The following is a 6,000-nucleotide window of genomic DNA, read 5'->3' as shown; positions in this document are numbered from 1 at the left end:
CTAGTCAAAGATCCGCTCTATGACAGGAACGCTTTGCTGTTTTAAAGACCTGCTGCAAAAACACTAATCAAAGATTGTCCATATCAGGGGTGTCAAACGTACGGCCCAACAGGTTTTATCCGGCCCGTGGGATGAGTTTGCTAAGTATAAAAATGAACGGAAATTTTTGAATGAAAGAAACTGCTGTTCTAAATGTGTCCACTAGATGTCACAATAGCAATTTTTTAAATCTTTGTAGATGATGCTACATATGTACAAAATAAACCACATCAGTCGAGAAAAATGAGCAAACTACATAAATAATATCCTGTAATTTGATTTTAATATAATTTTTTTATCTTGATAGATTGAAACTTAACACCAATGAGTTATCACTCTCATTATCACATTTATTCAAAAAGTATAAATAACAACAAATGAAGATAGAATACTATTAACCGCAACATGTAAGTGTAAAAAAACAACAACATTGTTATTTGTACAATTTCAGAATGTGCTTGTTCTATTTTTAAACAAAAAAAAACAATGTGAAGTTGTCTTTATTTTTAAGTTATCATGCCGTGATCTTACCAGTCCGGCCCACTTGGGAGTAGATTTTTCTCCATGTGGCCCCCCATCTAAAATGAGTTTGACACCCCTGGTCTATATGACAAGAGCACTCTGACTTTTTTAAAGAAAATAATGCTAAAAAGGCTTGTCAAAGATCCTTTAATTGACAGGAGAAAATGAGGGACTACCGTACAAATGCAAGTCAAAAATCATTTAGCGTTTAAAGACAATGGGTTAAAGAACTGGTCGAGCCGTAAAAAAATGATCATTTTCCTTGTGATATCAGCAACCAAATGCCTGAAATCAACAGGGTTCTTGCTCTAACAAAAGAAACAGCACTAATCTCGCAAAGCTTGAGCAAAAATCTGTTGAAAATTATCTGAAGGTGGCAAGGAAGGTGACTTGACTCGACCTTTGACCTCATCAAATGGATATAGCTCAAAATCAATAGCGTTCACGCGTTGACATCATCAGCAGTTCTGCAGCTGAGTGAGAATGAGTGAAAACCAAAGTATAAGTGGTGTATTTGACTATTTCCTCCTATGCCAGTAAAAATCAGCAGGGTTCTTGCTTTGACAGGAGCACTACACAGCTAATAGGTCACGATGAAGAGCGCCCACACTCGGCACAATCATGGCCGCCATGACAATGCAAGCGTGCACATTCCTCAGCTGTCATCTGAAGACCTCCAGCGTTCTCAGACTGCAAAGAATTCCCGTCGTCAAAGATCCTTAAAAATGTGCGAGATGGATGTTCGTGTGACACGGCGATGTTTTCAAAAGTACATTGAGTCATGATCATGTCCTCTTACACTCGGCCTGATGTCTTTGGAACTCTTTTCCTACGTTGGCAGGGACAGGAAACAGCAGCAGGAAAGACAAAGGCGGTTCTTCCATTCCGCTGGAAAACTACTGACTTGTTTTCTTTGTCAAGTAACACAATCGTTCATGCACATGAAGTCACCACAACTATTCTCATCATTATTCACAAACAACATGTTTGCGCTTCTCGAAGATCCTCTATATCAGTGGTCCCCAACCTTTTTGTAACTGCGGACCGGTCAACGCTTGAAAATGTGTCCCACGGACCGGGGGGGGGGTGATTTTTTTTTTTTTTGTCACAAAAAAATACAATCATGTGTGCTTACGGACTGTATCCCTGCAGACTGTACTGATCTACACTACCGTTCAAAAGTTTGGGGTCACATTGAAATGTCCTTATTTTTGAAGGAAAAGCACTGTACTTTTCAATGAAGATAACTTTAAACTAGTCTTAACTTTAAAGAAATACACTCTATACATTGCTAATGTGGTAAATGACTATTCTAGCTGCAAATGTCTGGTTTTTGGTGCAATATCTTCATAGGTGTATAGAGGCCCATTTCCAGCTACTATCACTCCAGTGTTCTAATGTGTTTGCTCATTGGCTCAGAAGGCTAATTGATGATTAGAAAACCCTTGTGCAATCATGTTCACACATCTGGAAACAGTTTAGCTCGTTACAGAAGCTACAAAACTGACCTTCCTTTGAGCAGATTGAGTTTATGGAGCATCACATTTGTGGGGTCAATTAAACGCTCAAAATGGCCAGAAAAAAATAACTTTCATCTGAAAGTCGACAGTCTATTCTTGTTCTTAGAAATGAAGGCTATTCCACCAAATTGTTTGGGTGACCCCAAACTTTTGAACGGTAGTGTATATTGACATATAATGTAGGAACCAGAAATATTAATAACAGAAAGAAACAACCCTTTTGTGTGAATGAGTGTGAGTAAGTGTAAATGGGTGAGGGAGGTTTTTTGGCTTGGTGCACTAATTGTAAGTATATCTTGTGTTTTTTATGTTGATTTAAAGGCCTACTGAAACCCACTACTACCAACCACGTAGTCTGATAGTTTATATATCAATGATGAAATCTTAACATTGCAACACATGCCAATACGGCCGGGTTAACTTATAAAGTGCAATTTTAAAATTCCCGCCACACTTCCGGTTGAAAAACTCCTTTGGATATGATTTATGCGCGTGACGTTACAAAAGCAACGGAAGTGGTTGGACCCCATCGGACCCGATAGAAAAGCCTCTTGTTTTCTTTGACAAAATTCCACATTATTCTGGACATCTGTGTTGGTGAATCTTTTGCAATTTGTTTAATGAACAATGGAGACTGCAAAGAAAAATGTTGTAGGTGGGATCGATCGGTGTCTTAGCGGCTAAGTACAATACTATAATATCTGTGATATCTGCATTAGTGTACTGTCTTTAAGGGTTTGGGGAACGCGCATGCGCGAGTGAGTTGGCGGAGAACTTGTGTGTGTGAGCGTGAGTTTTGGCTAACAGCAGCTCGTGTATGTGTGTGCGTTACTTTTTGAACTACAACCAGTTACCGCTTTTTAATAAAGCGATTGAGCAGCGCTTCCTCGTCTGTGTGACTCCTTCTCCACTGCGGGGCATTACAATACTTACAGCAACACAACAAGGACTACTTACTACGCCTAGCCGATGCTTGCCGCCAAACCCACGGATGAAGTCCTTCGTCGTGCCGTTGATCGCTGGAATGCAGGTGAGCACGGCTGTTGATGGGTTTCTATCTTCATTTGAGAACGATGCTACGCGCTAGCTCAGTAGCTAAGTGTGTCACCGATGTATTGTCTTGGAGATAAAAGTCACTTTAAATGTCCATTTCGCGTGCTCGACTCTCATTTTCAAGAGGATATAGTATCCGATTTGGTTTAAAATACAAATCCATGATTCACAATAGAAAAAGGAGAGAGTACATAGTTCTGTGAGGTCTGGTTGCTAAGTTAGCTTCAATGGCGTCGTTAGCACAGCATTGTTAACCTTCGCCAGCCTGGAAATCATTAACCGTGTATTTACATGTCCACGGTTTAATAGTATTGTTGATTTTCTATCTATCCTTCCAGTCAGAGGTTTATTTATTTTGTTTCTATCTTCATTTGAGAACGATGCTATCGCGCTAGCTCAGTAGCTAAGTGTGTCACCGATGTATTGTCTTGGAGATAAAAGTCACTTTAAATGTCCATTTCGCGTGCTCGACTCTCATTTTCAAGAGGATATAGTATCCGAGGTGGTTTAAAATACAAATCCGTGATTCACAATAGAAAAAGGAGAGAGTACATAGTTCTGTGAGGTCTGGTTGCTAAGTTAGCTTCAATGGCGTCGTTAGCACAGCATTGTTAACCTTCGCCAGCCTGGAAATCATTAACCGTGTATTTACATGTCCACGGTTTAATAGTATTGTTGATTTTCTATCTATCCTTCCAGTCAGAGGTTTATTTCTTTTGTTTCTATCTTCATTTGAGAACGATGCTATCGCGCTAGCTCAGTAGCTAAGTGTGTCACCGATGTATTGTCTTGGAGATAAAAGTCACTTTAAATGTCCATTTCGCGTGCTCGACTCTCATTTTCAAGAGGATATAGTATCCGAGGTGGTTTAAAATACAAATCCGTGATTCACAATAGAAAAAGGAGAGAGTACATAGTTCTGTGAGGTCTGGTTGCTAAGTTAGCTTCAATGGCGTCGTTAGCACAGCATTGTTAACCTTCGCCAGCCTGGAAATCATTAACCGTGTATTTACATGTCCACGGTTTAATAGTATTGTTGATTTTCTATCTATCCTTCCAGTCAGAGGTTTATTTCTTTTGTTTCTATCTTCATTTGAGAACGATGCTATTGCGCTAGCTCAGTAGCTAAGTGTGTCACCGATGTATTGTCTTGGAGATAAAAGTCACTTTAAATGTCCATTTCGCGTGCTCGACTCTCATTTTCAAGAGGATATAGTATCCGAGGTGGTTTAAAATACAAATCCGTGATCCACAATATAAAAAGGAGAGTGTGGAATCCAATGAGCCAGCTTGTACCTAAGTTACGGTCAGAGCGAAAAAAGATACGTCCATCACTGCCTCTCAAGTCGTTCACTGTAACGTTCCTCATCTACGAATCTTTCATCCTCGCTCAAATTAATGGGGTAATCATCACTTTCTCGGTCCGAATCTCTCTCGCTCCATTGTAAACAACGGGGAATTGTGAGGAATACTCGCTCCTGTGATGTCACGCTACTTCCGGTACAGGCAAGGCTTTTTTTTATCAGCGAGCAAAAGTTGCGAACTTTATCGTCGATTTTCTCTACTAAATCCTTTCAGCAAAAATATGGCAATATCGCGAAATGATCAAGTATGACACATAGAATGGATCTGCTAATCCCGTTTAAATAAAAAAAAATCATTTCAGTAGGCCTTTAATAAAAATTAAAAACTATTTTTATTTTTTTTATTCTTGTGCGGCCTGGAGACAACCGGTGGTTGGGAACCACTGCTATATATGACAGGAGCGCTCTGCTGTTTTATATGGATCTACTACACCAGGGGTGTCCAAACTTTTTCCACTGAGGGCCACACACTGAAAAATCAAAGCAAGCGGGGGCCATTTTGATATTTTTTACATTTAGGCCTCCACTCAGGCTTGATCCCGGGGACCCCAAAGGGTTTTGGTCAAAAAAATATAAAAAATGTGTCATTATTCAGTATTATTATTTGTATTATTATTCAAGTTTTAAATCTCTAGATCAACACTAGGTATATCTTTCTGTCAATATAACGTTTTTAAAGATTTAAGTTGTATGCTCTTTTTGTCAAAGAAAACCCTGTTTTTTTATGGAAAAAACACAAAATATGCAATATTTTCACCCAATAAAACTTTTAAGTGGAATATTTGAGATTATATAATAAAAGGAGCCTTAAAAAGGTCAATAACTCATAACAACATTGATTTTAATTCTTTTTTTTCTTTTTTTGAGCAATGACACTTAAAAACAAATCACACTAAAAGTATTGGGATCCAAAAGGGTTCTACTCATTAAAGTGTTAAAAAATTAATTATAATTTTTTTTTACTGTTTACTTTTAACACAATAATCTCAAGATCAACTTCAGATCTATCCGTCAATTCTAAGTTTTATTGTTGTTTATTACTGGTGTGGGAAAAAAATCGATTCAAATTCGAATCGCGATTCTCACATTCTGCGATTCAGAATCGATTCTCATTTTTAAAAAATCGATTTTTATTTTTATTTTTATTTTTTTTTTTTTTTAAATATTTATTTTTTTATTTTTTAATTAATCAATCCAACAAAACAATACACAGCAATACCATAACAATGCAATCCAATTCCAAAACCAAACACATAGAGGAGACACAAACACGACACAGAAAAAAACAAAAGTAGTGAAACAAAAATGAATATTATCAACAACAGTATCAATATTAGTTACAATTTCAACATAGCAGTGATTAAAAATCCCTCATTGACATTATCATTAGACATTTATAGTAATAAAAAAAGCAACAACAATAGTGTCACAGTGGCTTACACTTGCATCGCATCTCATAAGCTTGACAACACACTGTGTCCAATATTTTCACAAAGATAAAA

At 37.6% G+C, this 6,000-nt stretch overlaps 1 long non-coding RNA gene across 2 annotated transcripts in view; it reads right to left on the bottom strand.

Annotated features, from left to right (window-relative positions):
* Positions 1-773: 773 nt before the first annotated feature.
* LOC133629865 (uncharacterized) overlaps positions 774-6,000 on the bottom strand; it is a 40,048-nt gene continuing 34,821 nt past the window's right edge. Inside the window, exons 5-6 of one of the 2 annotated variants that reach the window (XR_009821142.1) lie at positions 1,361-1,457; positions 774-1,279 (exon numbers count right to left, since the gene is read on the bottom strand). This is a non-coding gene — a long non-coding RNA (uncharacterized LOC133629865). The remainder of the gene's footprint in view (positions 1,280-1,360; positions 1,458-6,000) is intronic. The other variant, XR_009821143.1, reaches the window with a different exon arrangement.

Source organism: Entelurus aequoreus, linkage group LG15 (genome assembly GCF_033978785.1).
Source record: "Entelurus aequoreus isolate RoL-2023_Sb linkage group LG15, RoL_Eaeq_v1.1, whole genome shotgun sequence".
Classification (NCBI taxonomy): Eukaryota; Metazoa; Chordata; class Actinopteri; order Syngnathiformes; family Syngnathidae; genus Entelurus; species Entelurus aequoreus.
This window is presented reverse-complemented; position numbering and strand designations above follow the sequence as displayed.